At 34.0% G+C, this 14,830-nt stretch overlaps 1 long non-coding RNA gene across 3 annotated transcripts; it reads left to right on the top strand.

Annotated features, from left to right (window-relative positions):
* The first annotated feature begins 2,238 nt into the window (after positions 1-2,238).
* On the top strand, positions 2,239-13,209 carry LOC124444083. Of its 3 annotated transcripts, XR_006947825.1 has the most exons (6): positions 2,239-2,336; positions 3,638-3,709; positions 5,019-5,089; positions 6,066-6,141; positions 6,875-7,013; positions 13,122-13,209. It is a non-coding gene; the product is annotated as an uncharacterized LOC124444083 (long non-coding RNA). The 3 variants fall into 3 exon arrangements; XR_006947823.1 differs by lacking the exon at positions 13,122-13,209 and having other exon boundaries at positions 6,875-7,103; XR_006947824.1 differs by lacking the exons at positions 3,638-3,709; positions 13,122-13,209 and having other exon boundaries at positions 6,875-7,103.
* Positions 13,210-14,830: the final 1,621 nt, after the last annotated feature.

Genomic DNA, 14,830 nt, shown 5'->3' with positions numbered 1-14,830 from the left:
ATTGCGTTTCTAACCAAATGGTATGTAATTTTAGCAGTTGTTGGTCAAGGTTACTATCTCAGTGCTTTACTAGCTTTAGTTTGTTCTGTGGTAGCTGGAGTTTATTACATTAGATTAGTAAAAATTATGTTCTATCAACCTTTGTCTACGCCTTTAGTAATAACAAATATATTAAATTCTCCATGTGGCAATGTAACACCAGAGGAAACAAGTTTAGGCAAGGCAATATTAATGGGGGCAAGTTTATATTTAGTGTTAACAATTATAATATGTTTTAGTTTATTCTTTCAATTAGTACACTTGATTATCTTAGATTTCTTCCCATGTATTCTTCCCATGATTTCTTCTAGTTATATTAATACCATTACTAAGCGCAGTCGGAAGCGGATTAGGGGGTCACTATTTAGGAAGAAAGGGGGCTGGCTTGTTAAGTTCTGTGTGGGTTCTCGTCAGTAGTCTCCTTCCTTTTGTGTTATGTTATGAAATCCTGATTAATGGGTCTACAGTATATATAGAGTTAGGCAGATGGATAGAGTCATATTTACTAATAACTAGCTTTGGCCTACAATTTGATATGGTAACAGCTGTAATGTTAATTGTAGTTACAACAATTAGCGGGTTAGTTCACGTGTATTCTACAAGTTATATGAGAGAAGATCCTCACTTACCTAGGTTTATGAGTTATTTGTCTTTATTTACCTTTTTTATGTTAATTTTAATTACTAGTAATAATTATGTGCAATTATTTATTGGTTGGGAGTGTGTTGGTTTATGTTCTTATTTATTAATCAACTTTTGGTTTACGCGCATAATAAGGCGGCAATTAAAGCAATGTTAATCAATAGAATAGGAGACATAGGATTAATGCTGGCTATTATATTAATCTGGAAAGAATTTGGGGCAGTAGATTACTGTACTTTACTCCGGCTTTATCACCATCTTCAGCTTGTACTTGGATTTGTATATTATTAACTATAGGGGCTGTAGGAAAATCTGCTCAATTAGGGTTACATACTTGGTTGCCGGATGCTATGGAAGGACCGACACCTGTTTCGGCCCTAAATAGAATTTTGACTCTGAAGATGACTACTGCTAAGCAGGGCGAATCTAGAACGTTATTTGGGAGGTATTCATGTATTCAGCCCCCTGCTGATTTCTTTGAAATTAACATCGCAATCAAAAGAAATCAGCATAACAGAGCTGAATTTATGAATATATACCCCCCCAATTAACGTTCTAGTTTCGCCTCTGCGGCTAAGGTTATTGAAACGTCAGTCAACAACAACAAGAGTCCTTCTCAGGACTATACCAACCTGGACGATCTACATTAACAAACATGTAAAGAATATATTGACAGTATACAGAAGAGAAAATTCACGAGAAACAAAAAGAAAAACATTGGCAGAGAATCATTCAGTTATTATAAATCCCTACTAAAAGACTGTAAATTTTATTCTTACACTCACAAGCGAGGGAAATGCAAGACTTATGGAAAAAAAATGCTCGAAGGGCTTTAAGTTGAATCATTTTGCAAGATATTGCCAAGATAAAAGCAAGATGATCAACTATTTCAATCGCCGCTATAGTGAATTTGCAGAATATGATGCAAGTTGCTTTGTTTGGCATTTAATATAGACAACGAGTTTTTTGAAAATAGACATGTTTTGACAGCTCATGATGCCATCTTCAGTATGAGTGAATAAATAAATAAATACAGGGTTTATAAAAGTATTATGATACAGTAACAATGAGAGATTTAAATTTGGATAAGTTATAAGAAAAATGAGGAAATGAGATAAATTAATGGGGAGCGTGTTACAAACTAAACAAATCTTTTCTATTAATTTCATCAACTGTAACACCAAATTTGAAATAAAGAAGCCCTAGTACTTGTGGTCTGTGGCAAACCATGAGGTTAAAAAATGACTATACCTTTTATTTTGTTATAGGATCTGTATTGTATGAGTTATTACCAGAAAATACACATCGAAAAATTGCGCTCTTTTCACATGCAAACATCAACTGATAAAGAATATCATCAGCCCAAAACATTTAACATTTCACCTCCCTCCCTTTAAGCAATAGTCTTGAAGGAATAGCGGAAGTAGTCGTACAAAAACGTGATTTAACTTTTCTTCATTAATCTTGTGTTTTTGTCATCGTTTATTTGGTTGTTTGGTTGTATGAGCTATGAAAAATATATGTGTGTATGAAATTTATGAAATGAAAGAGAAAGAAATCGTCAGAATGTGCGCGCGAGCGATGCAATTTTCAAACGTCGCATGCTTCATGATTCCGTAAACACATCGTCATTAATGTCTGTAAAACGTACAGTGGTAAGTAAAGTTTTTTAATGATTTATAATATAGATTTTGAACAAAATTATCTGGCGAGTGCATTTTATTTTATATTTGGTCATAAATGAAACAGTAATTTTGAACATTTTATGAATTATGCTGTAGAATGTTGTCATTGTTATTGAGGTTTAGTTGAGAAGGACCAAAAGGCAACACATTTGTTTTTTTTATTCATTTTATTTTAAATTTTAATTTATCAACGCTGCATTCGTTTATGTGTTAAATGAGACAACACATCTTTGAATATAATGGTAGCAAAATATTTAAACAAAAGCAACAACCTCAGTTTGGATTTAATCAAATTAATGCCCAATACAATTATATTTTTCAAAACTTTGATATACTTTGAGACTTATTATAAAGTTACCAGTCACACAACATCCCTTACTAATCTTGCATTCTGAAATATCTGTTGGAACATGGCATTGTTTGCTTCTTCACAAAACACTGTATGTGTTGGTTTTATAAATTGTTATATGTATGTATGTATGATCTCATAAGCACCAAATTAATTATGGATTTAAAATAAACAACAAAATTTTTTATTATAAACATGTTTCGACTTTCCAGTCTACTGAAGTTGACTTAATATAAGTTGATGTTTATAATAAAAAAGTTGTCGTTAATTTTAAATGCCTAATTGTTATATGTGTTGAGTTTTTAATTCACCCAACCATTTAATACAGTTGAACAATGAAAAATCAAATTTAAATCTTGAAAAAGGTGACCATGTCTACTTAATATAGGTGGACTGTTCAGTAAAGGTCACTTAAATAGTATTTATATTTTGAATTTTGGGACATTACCACACAATTGCCAAAATAACCACTGTATGAAAAATGTATGCTCCAAACAGATGTTTTCAAACAAGTCATTTTACATAATTCATTCATATTTAAATTGTTATGCATCAAGATCGTTCAGTTGTAGGGAAAAATGTTTCAGTTCCTAAGTCCCTGACATAAAACAACTATATTACAATAAACCAAGCACCCACAAAGTAATAAAAAAATTTTCAATTAAGATAATTTACTTAAGAAAGACTGGTTAAAAAAAATTTCCAGTGCCACATCTTCCTCTATGGTTTGTCAAAACTACACATTATTATTCCCAATTGGTAATTATTGCTCTAACTAGTAAATCAAATGAATACAATATTTGTCACATTATCACTGTCTTGAGAAATTACATTTTTATTGTCTTTCACATGTATAAATATTGTGCTTTAGCACACGTTTCTCTTGCTGGAAACTCTTTAAGACAAAATTTCTTTGCTCAAGAATTTTAAAATGAAACAAATGAACTAAAGACTGCTGAATCCTATGGCAAAGACAGTGAATATTCTGAAGACGGTATGTAAAAATTACAAATTTGTAAGAAATTTATAATGTACAAACTGACGAGTGGCAAACGTTTGACAGTTTCTAAAGAAATGAGTTCTACAAAATCAACATAGCCTGTTGATAGATGTCTTGAAAGCAGACTGGGATTTTTTTTCTGTAGAACAGAGCATGTGCTCAATACTGCCAACAATTACAAGCGATACTATGTAGCTATGTACAAGCTTAAACCGTTAACTACTTATATATGACCAACAATGAGATATTAATTATCGTGCTAATTTCACGTTCTTTGCAAAGTTTTCATGTAGCAAATATTTTTCATTGTATATTTAGCACACCTATCTAAAATTCACAGACAACGTATGTAGTTCTGGGTATGTGGTTATTGAGCAAAAACATGTTTAGATCACAACTTACGTTCATTCGTATACAATATAAATTTCTTCATGACATGGTGTACGTTGAACTTTCATCTTTGAAAAATGTTGCTTAAAAAAGAGTGTCGCTATTTGTTGGCAACGTTAAAATTAACTATTACGAATTTGCAGTAAAAGTAAAATAATCACTCATATATTGATATATACTATTATTCCTATTTTAACTTAGGAAGAATTAGTATAAGAATTGTTTCCTTATCGACGATGTAAGTTTTCTTTCAACGAAAAATTGTTCTTTATTCAATATTTGTAGAGTGATTTACTGTAATCCAAGAAAACAAAAGTATTTTAAAAGAACTTTCTCCATTACAGCTTTACCATTTCTCCTGCCATTAATGAGATAACCACTATAAAACATGGACAGATTTACTGAGGAGGGGTGCAGGGTGGGGCACGCAAACTTTAGATTTAACTCCCAAAAATAAATTGCACACCCCTGTCGGAAACATTTTAATTCCCTCAATTTTTAGCGAAACAAATCTGTAATACAGTTGAACTGAGTTTTTCAGGGTAATGTTTCAACTTTCTTTAATATCTTTGATGGCCGCCTTACCAGACCTCCCTAAAATCTACACTTTTATTGTCGTCACTTCTTTACCAATTGACTATTAAATTAGCACTTTTAATATCCAGTATTTTCTTGCGTGTAGCATTTACTGTGAAATAAAAAATTTCTCTACCGAAGTCTTATGCTGTATATTGTGGAATAATTCTTGTGAAACCAAAAATTCTTTTATCAAATTGACTAATTTTCGTCAATTATTGAAAGAAATTAGGTTAATTAGCGTGAGTTTATACACATGATATTTAATCATATAGTATTTCTAGTCGCGCAGAGATCATATGACATTCTTCCTGAGATCAATACTTTCATTTTCTAGTCATCGTATTCATTGGAGAAGACGCCTTACGAATATTTCGATAAAATTGTGCAAAGCATTTTCATCAAAAGGTAAATATCATGTATTAAGGATTTGTTCTTCGAATTTCAATGAGATAAGTAAAGTACATGGGAACGAACTCCTGAATTCGAATTCCAGTTTGTCACAGATTGTTAAGATTATTTCCGTGAACATTTGCTATCTATATGTTGCTAAAAGTTTGATAAATTGTATGAATGATTGTAAGCAATGCAAAATTACATGCGATCCCAAAGACTAGTCAATGTAAATCACCGTTAGTTACTGCTTGAGATTAAGAGGTTAACTGAAAGCAGCTTCCACAAGATCGAAATATCTTCGAGTCTTCGACAGAAGATAAAAATCATTTAACAAACATTCGCTCCTAGAAGTGTTGGGACATAACACTTCCCAAATCTGAATTTATTGTTACATGTTTCGTTGTACTAATCACTGCAAAGTTTGATGAATTTTTGATATTCGTTTTTTAAGTAACAATAGTTGATATATGTGATTCTACAATTGTTTTGATGTGAAATGAACAAACGCGCGCTATGTATGATGATTGTTCGCAAATTCTATTTCAAAAATCAAAAAGTTTTTGAAAATTTATCTGTTGAAATTCAATTTTATTCTTAAGGTGTCGACAGCAGTAGACTGCATTTTCTTTCATCGCTTAGAGTCATCAGTCAACATATTTATTTGAGAAATGACAAAAGGCTACTCTCCTTAACGGCTTTCACTTTTATTATGCACCACGTCTGCGTCCGCAAAGAATAATGGGGTTTTGTTACGACATAATGACGCATTTGCACATGTGACATTGTATAGTTCAAAATCTCTTACTTCGTCATGATCATTCTCGTTGAACAGAAATTTTGCTCGTTATTGACTTTAATGCATGGCTATAAGCACGGTACTTATTACGTAGTTGCAACTCTAGATGATTTGTAGTCGATGTTTATTGAAATTAAATGATATTTTGAAGTCAAAATTAACCAATAGTTTGTCGTTTTTTTCTTTTTACAGTGAATTCTGAGCGCCGACGACGACGTTGATAACGTTGATCAACAAGAATTAGACAGTGTTTTATGTACTGAAGAAGGTAACATGTTTGAAATATTAAAGATTTTTATTGAATTATCACCCTAAAGGTTAGAGTCCAACAGATCGTTTCAAAGATAACCATAAGCGTTCGATTTCTATGATATATATTAAAACAAAGCAAATAACGTTTGTCGTTTCGTCTCGACTCAAGACATCTTTAAATGAGATGTAATTACTTAGATAGTTAAGGTGTGAGGTTTGTGTAGATGTGTACTTACAGTGTAAAGCTGATATTGAGTATTGTAAGGAAATGTAAGAAAGATTGTACAAGGTATAAGGGGGGATGAGTTATGGGGGGAATTTACCATGAAAAGAGCTGAGATGACGTGCATTCTCACCATTACCCCCTCCCTCTTCCAACTATTCAAAGACCAATTTAAGAGTTTTTAAGATCTGAAGAGAAAAAAGGAAGTTATAGATAGTTGCTATCTGTAAAAGGGCACACAGCAAAGTAAAAGTAATAAACAGAAACTTTTGAGCATCGTAGTAAGTCTATGTAATTAGTCTGATATGTCTTGAGTCAAGACTAAACGTCGCTTGCTTTTTTAAATATATACTGAAAAATCAAATGCAGATGGCTTTCTCAAACATTATCTTTGGGATCTTATCTTTATATAAAGAATTTGATTCACACCTAGCACCTCACTGGCAACATTTGAATTTTATAAATTTTATTAATTGTTGTCCACTCATATTTACGATGTATTTGACATGTTTGACGTATTTTTTAGTTGCAACCTATTGTTGAAATTCATATTCCATTCGAATCCTACAGTGGCAGTTCGGCCCTACGAACGAACGATTTATCTTTGTATCGAGGGAGTAAATATCAATATACTGTCCTGTTGAAGTGCTAGAAATCCTACGGAGGTACAAGGTTCGCAAAAACATTTGGTGGAAATAAGTAGTTTGACTTATCTTTGAATCGAGACAGTAAATATCAATATACTGTCCTGTTGAAGTGCTAGAAACTACGGAGGTACAAGGTTCGCAAAACCTTTGGTGGAAATAAGTAGTTTACTTACAAATGATTTATCTATGTCAAATTTTCACATGTTTGTAGATGTAGATCGTACAGGTTAGTAGAGTCAAGAGAAGGACTGTTGTTGTTGGTGTTGACTGACGTTTTGACTTCCTTAGCAGTCGTCATCACCTCTAAGTTCAAGTTGACTTTATCAAGACTCACTAACCATGACGATCTACATTTAGAAACATGTAACGATACGCCAGGCTTCAAACCATTTACGTTATTACAGTTATTGATGTTGATGACGTTTTGACTTCCTTAGCAGTCGTCACCTCTAAGTTTGATGTAAAAGTTTTATCAAATATTTATTAAATCTTCTATATACAAACTAAGGAGGTTTTACACAACACTGCTGGAGTTCAATGCAAAGACTCCTTAAATAATGGGCATACTTATTTACATTTACGTATATTTAAATTTCATAATGAATTCAGTTCATTCACCCTAACAACAAAAAAAAAATTCCTAAACATATATGTAGCTAAATTTTATATAATAATCCTTAACTAACTCAAGGTAATAGAATGACTTTAATAAATGTTAGTTGATTCGTTCTGTTTTATTTTATTTTAATCATAAGTTAATCGATCTGGTGCTCTTCTTCTTCTTTCCGAACGTCGTAATTGCGACGACTGCTGTTCAACACTCTCATCATATGAATTTGTTCCTCTCGCTTCTTCCTTTGGCGTAGATATCTCTATCTTTGCGTCTTCTGGGACGTATTGTAGTGTCTTGAACTTCTATTGGAGGGCAGAAGTTGTTGTACCGTCTTGAAATCCTAAGTCTCCTTGAGGTGCTAAGTATTTTGTTGATACGGTATCCTCTCTTCCATCAGCGTGTCGAATGTGAGCATATTGAGGGTTTGCTTGTATTAGATGTACTTCGTCCACTAATGGTTCAAACTTTGAATTTCGCACTTGACGTTTTAGTAGAACCTTTCCTGGTGTAGCTAACCATGAAGGGACAGACACCCTGCTCGTTGACTTACGTTGAAAAGAAAATAATCGTTCATGAGGAGTAGCGTTTGTAGCCGTACATAACAAAGACCTAATCGAATGGAGTGCATCCAGCATCACCTCTGCCAGCGGATAATGGGTAGATTTTTCGATCGTAAAGCGAGGCAAACTGTTTTCCACAACGTTCCATTGAATTTTTCTACTTGGCCATTTCCTGCAGGATTATAACTAGTTGTTCTACTACTTGAAATACCCTTCTGTAAGAGAAAACTCTTTAGTTCAGCACTCATAAATCCTGACCCTCGGTCAGAATGAATGTACGTAGGCATACCAAAAACCGAGAATAATTCTGATAGACAAGCAACAATAGTCCGAGCGCTAACATCTTCACATGGGAACGCAAATGGGAATCTAGAGTACTCATCTATGATAGTCAATATATCGTTTCTGTCCGTACTAGGCAGCGGACCTTTAAAATCTACGTTCAGTCTTTCAAACGGCTGTGTTGCTTTTATCAGATGACTGTGCAGGTCGATAGTATTGGGGTTTATTCTCGGCAGTCTCTCATGATTCAGTCATGCGCTTAATTTCTTCTATCGAAAATGGTAAATTTCGGCTTTTTACAAAATGACTCATGCGAGATACTCCAGGATGACACAGTGCTTTATGAAGTTCGAAAAGTTTATCCAGTAAGCGACATAACCTTCACTCGATAAGGTATCCGCTGGTATATTTTCTTCTCCTGTTCTATATACTATGTCAAAATCATACATAGAAAGTTCCATCTTTAATCCATTGGGAGTAATATGAAAACAAACCGATGACACGCTTTGAGCTTTTGCATCACGTGGGGCTGGCAGCCCCGCAAAGGTTTTAGTCTCTCCGGATCTGGCTTAATCTCTCCTTGAGATACAACACTTCCGAGTATACTAATTGAAGTTACCGAAAACGCACTTGCTTTCATTAAATGTTAGGTTACGCTTCCGCTGCTTTCATAAAAGTTCCAAATTTTTATCATGATGCCCTGATTGTAACCGCATGTAGTAATATTGTCTAAATACGCGAAAGTATTCTAAGGCTTCTTCGGATATGAAAGTATCCATTGATCGTTGAAAGGCCGCCGCTCCATTAGTTACACCAAATGGGATTTTACGGAACTGATAAAGTCGATGGTTAGCTTCAAAAGCCGTGTACTTTCTCTCTTTATTTTTGACAGGTACTTGATGGTATGCACTTTTAAGATCTACAGTGCTAAAGACACTATATTGTGCAACTGGGTTTACTGTATCATCTTTTCTTGGCATCGGATAAGCGTCCAACTGAGTAAACTTATTAATTGTTTCAGAGTAATCGATTACTAGCCTTTTCTTTTGTCTTTCGTTCTTGGTTACAACGACTTGGCTCTCCAGGGAGAGTCACTTTCTTCAATAATCCTTCTTCAAGCAATTTCGACATTTCCGTTGCGATGAACGCTCTGTCCTCGGCACTGTATCTTCGTGATTTTGCAGCTACCGGTCTACAATCTTCAGACAAAATTGAAACAACGGCGGTGGCCCTATATTTATAGTTGATAAACCACATATCGTTAAAGAGGGCGATTTTCCCCATACTAATAATTATGCTTTCATGTTTTCCTGCCAATTTTGTCCTAATATCACGTTCGTACATAAATTTGTTAAGACGAACAGTTTTACTTTCGCATACTCTCGCTCTTTAAGTATAATATCGGCAAGACAATAGCCTTGAATTTTAGAAGAAAACGAGGATGCAGCCATTGTTACTTTCTCTTGAGTTGTATAAATGTTCAATCCCAGATTACTTGCAACTTTAGGATGTATAAAATTATGTGTACTTCCCGAATCAATTAGAGCTTCGCAAGATTTTCCATTAATCAAGACATCAATACAGGCTTTCTTTAGTGACTTTGCTACTGTATGTTTAGTTGATGCTAATGCTATATACGAAGCCTGAGGAGCGACCGATTTACATACTCTTTGGAAATGTCCTTTCTTTTTACATTTATAACAATAGGCGTCTTTAGCTGGGCATGCGGAACGATGGTGTGGTCGATTACCGCAGAAGAAACATTTCGCTGATCTAGAAAAGGCGGCAACGTACCATTCTATGCCGTTGTTCTCTTGATGGCCGTCAGATTGATCGGTTTTATCTTGGTTTTCGAATGCCCGTTGATTAATAAACGAATTCTCCCCGTTCTTGTTTGATAGAGCAGCCGCTGTTATTGGAATTCCGTTTGCATAAGTTTCAGAAGTTCTCTGTGCTGTATCTAAGGCTCGGGCTTGATCAAAAGCTGTCTGAAGGTCTAATGTTTTATTCTCAAGAAGACGTTGGCGGATGTTAGTTGAACGAAGACCTGCTATAAACGCGTCTCGTACAGCTTCGTCTTGATACTGATTTGATGTCACGCTACGAAAATTACAATCTTTGCTTAGCGATTTTAATTCTTGCAAATACTCATCCAGGCTCTCGCCAGATTGTTGTTTACGAGTAGCCAACTTATGTCGCGAAAATATCTCATTAGGAACCTTAACATAGAGATTTTTTTAAATTTTCTATAGCTTCCTCGTAGGTTGTCGCTTCACAGAAAAGTTGATAAACGTCGGCAGAAACATAATTGACTAGAACCTTTAATTTGTTCACTTCTTCGTTCGGTATAGCAGCTACAAAGTTTTGGAAAGTAGCAAACCAGTGCAACCACGATCTAGCAGCGTCTTGAGCGTTAGGATTGGTGTCAAAACGTTGTGTAAATTGATGTAAAAGTTTTATCAAATATTTATTAAATCTTCTATATACAAACCTAAGGAGGTTTTACACAACACTGCTGGAGTTCAATGCAAAGACTCCTTAAATAATGGGCATACTTATTTACACATTTACGTATATTTAAATTTCATAATGAATTCAGTTCAAAGTTCAAGTTGACTTTTTGAAGACTCTACTAACCATGACGATCTACATCTAGAAACATGTAACGATACGCCAGGGTTCAAACCGTTTACGTTATTACAGTTATTGATGTTGACTGACGTTTTGACTTCCTTAGCAGTCGTCACCTCTAAGTCAGTTGACTTTCTCAAGACTTTACTAACCATGACGATCTACATCTAGAAACATGTAACGATACGCCAGGGTTCAAACCATTTACGTTATTACAGTTATTGATGTTGACTGACGTTTTGACTTCCCAGTCGTCACCTTCAAAATTTAGTTGCCTTTCTCAGGACTCCTACTAACCATGACGATCTACATCTAGAAACATGTAACGATACGTCCGTTCAAACCATTTACGTTATTACAGTTATTAATGTTGACTGACGTTTTGACTTCCTTAGCAGTAGTCATCTTTAAAGTCAAGTTATTTTTCTCAGGACTCTACTAACCATGACACTACATCTAGAAACATGTAACGATACGTCCGGGTTCAAACCATTTACGTTATTACAGTTAAATTTTCGTAAATCATAATCGTTGTTAGAGTAAAAAATTTTGTAACCGAGAACTATTTTGAAATAGCTTGCGCCAAAACGGCACCAATAAATTGCAACTGAACGCATAAGGATAAATATATATATGTTGTTCAAACTCAATAAAGTTTCAGTAAATTTGGACGATTCTTACGCCAACGTTCATCTTCCGAATCGTAGATTAGTTTTGTTTTTCCGTTTATAAGACATTTAACATAAATCACTAATAATTTTCTGTTATAATGATTCAGGTTTTTGGAATCTGAAATTTATACATAATTGAAGAGGGCTATAAAATGGTATTCAAAACGAAACAAAATAATCTGTGATTTTGTAAGCTAATTGTTTGTGTACGCTTTTGCCATCCCTGAAACTTCGTTTGCTTGAACAAAGTGTGACATAATTTTAATCCTATGTGTTTCAATTGCTTTTAGCTTTGTCATTTTTTGTAAGTGAGCTACTTCAAAGCACTTGTCTGTAACACATTCCTCCCCCTAAAGGTTATTATTTGAAACAATTTTACTTAACTATCAGATGAACCATTGAAGTCCAACTGCCTATTTCCACTTAAAATTTTTGCAAATATTGCGCTGATCAATTTAGCAAAGTTTTTTATCACTAACTATTTTTTTTGATATTCCCCGCACATACATCTCACAGTCACGGCCACGTGGTAAACGTTGATTGTGGGAGAGGGTGTGTTATTCATATATTCAATTGTGCCTGACTGATTTTTGAAAGCTGCTTGATTTCTTAAAGTGCCTATGAAACGAAAATTTTGTTATCTGAGTAATACTTTTATTGAATAGATATTTTAAAATGACAATGCACATTCGAAACCAGTTGATGTACATCACATAGTCATGTACTAATTCAATTTATTTCAGTAATTTTAAGTATAATGACATATATGTAGCAAGACACTTTATTTGCAAAGATGAGCATTTATACACATTCATCCTTCACCCATACACATTCATCTTCACCAATACAAATACACAGGCAATTCAAAATCAAACATTTTATTGAGAATTATACATTAAAATGATCTAACTGCAACCAACAACAGGAACATTGTATTAAATGGGTAAACAAAACCATTTTTCAAAAGAATGATATCTGAATCATGTGGGATATTCACGATGAATCTTAAAGAAACGAGATTTACCTGTAAGTTGATTTTGATGGAATTCTACTAGTCATCAGGCAGGAACGAAGGAGTCACATGAGAAGCGCGCGTCTCGCTTGGATCAGTTTTTCAACGAGAGCAGAAGAAACCAAATCGAAGGAGTCACTTGAGGGATGTAGTGTAGGATGTGAATCCTTCTGTTCCTGACTGATGACTAGTAGAATCCAATCAAACATTAACTTACAGGTAAGTCTCGTTTAATTTAAGAATTTTACAACGTCATCAGCGCGTCACTACGGAGTCACATTAGATTTCAAATTTTGCGGCTGCATGATGGGAATTGATATGTTAGATTCAATGTCATCAATCAATTATGTATTATAGAGAAGACTCAGCTCGAGAGAATATTAATAAAGTACAGCACTTTTGGTGTATTTAAAGGAACCTCATAGAAGTTAACTTATGGTAAAAAGAAAAAGAACATTTAACCACAGTATAGAGAACGTACAGTAGAGCCACTCCATTGAATTTTTCGTGCCACGCATATTTTATTACGCATGTGATTACCATATTGGCAGCCAGTAAATTGCATTGTGTGACCAATAGGTTTGACAATATGGAAACGGCAGCCAGTAAACTAAGAGCATGTCACATGAGCCGGTAACAGGGATTCTGCGAGGCGTAAAATGATTTTAAGTCATTGAAAAGAGTTAAAAGTGCAAAAAATTAACATTCTTTTCTTAAGCGCAGAAGTGATTTTATCGTAATTTCAAATCAAGCTAAATTGTTTGTCTTCATTTTAAAGGTTTTTGATTTTCAAAGTCCTATTACAGAGATATTGCTAAATAAGATTTTTTGTTGTAAAGTATTTAATCTTTTCCATTTGCCAAAATGTTTTAACTCTTCACTGAATCCCGGCTACTAAGGCTCATGTTAAGGACCACTAATTATATATACAGCAGCCAGTTGCACAGCGCAGTGGCCCTACAGTATATTCCTATACTGTGATTTAACTCACTCTAAGTTTTCATTTTTTGAAATCGTAAATGATCTCTGTGGGTGTTTTTCCTACTGGTACCACTAATCTTTGAATTTGCCTACTGAGACAAAAAGCAACAATGTGTTTTCAACGTTACTACACATCTGAGATAAGCATTATCTTATTTTTATTACATTCTTTACTCTTGTGTCTGCAGTGTTTTTTTTTATCACAAGTAATTATTATTCTGTGTAGTTGGAGTTTGTTATTTAATAAACCATTCTAAATTATAAATAATTTTCAAAGGTTTTTTATAATATGAAATGACTTATGAAATACCGTATTTGTATGGAATTTTTATTAATGAAATGAAAAAAACATTTGCCTTTTCGAAAATCGTGTTAAAGCATTGAAAATCAAATCCTTTCTTAGATAGTTGATCCTCAACTCCTGAGTGAAATTAAAAGTTGCGCAAATATTTGCCTTCGTATGAAACATTAAAATTTGCATTTACAATGTTTTGCTTATGACTGAAAATTGATCAATACATTGAATACACAGACTACAGCTGACACAACACAGATGCTACAGTACCATTTATAGCTATGCTCTTAAAGGTGGTCATTCCCCTTTCATGGGCTTTTTCATAATTTTTGCCAAAACAATTCTGACATAAACATGCAAAGCACATTTGAATGTGCCCTTAAAATCAATGCTAATCCTTATTTCTCAAATTTTTCGTCCTAATGTAAAAAAAAGATTGGTTAACATCTCACAAGTTTCAAGAAAATGAAAATGTTTTTGGGCCGCATTTATACAGGAGAGGAAATTCGAATATTGCTTGAACAGTCATATATATTTTAAGTATCGCAATCTGAAAACAGTGAGTCGTCTCTGAAGATAGAGAGGATTCAATGAGGAAGCGACTATAAAATACTATTTTGCTGTGGATATGAGTACAATGAAATCCTTGGCTTTTATCGAAGCACTGTAACATGAGTTACAATACACTTCTCAGACGCTTGAAAGATTATGGTCTTCATTGTCGACATGTCAAAGATTCTCCCAACTTCGATAATACATTTCAGATGGTGCTGCCAAAAAATAAGAGAAT

Source organism: Xenia sp. Carnegie-2017, unplaced genomic scaffold (assembly GCF_021976095.1).
Source record: "Xenia sp. Carnegie-2017 unplaced genomic scaffold, XeniaSp_v1 HiC_scaffold_21, whole genome shotgun sequence".
In the NCBI taxonomy this organism is placed as follows: Eukaryota; Metazoa; Cnidaria; class Anthozoa; order Malacalcyonacea; family Xeniidae; genus Xenia; species Xenia sp. Carnegie-2017.
The sequence above is the reverse complement of the archived record's forward strand: the minus strand, read 5'-3'. Positions and strand labels throughout refer to the sequence as shown.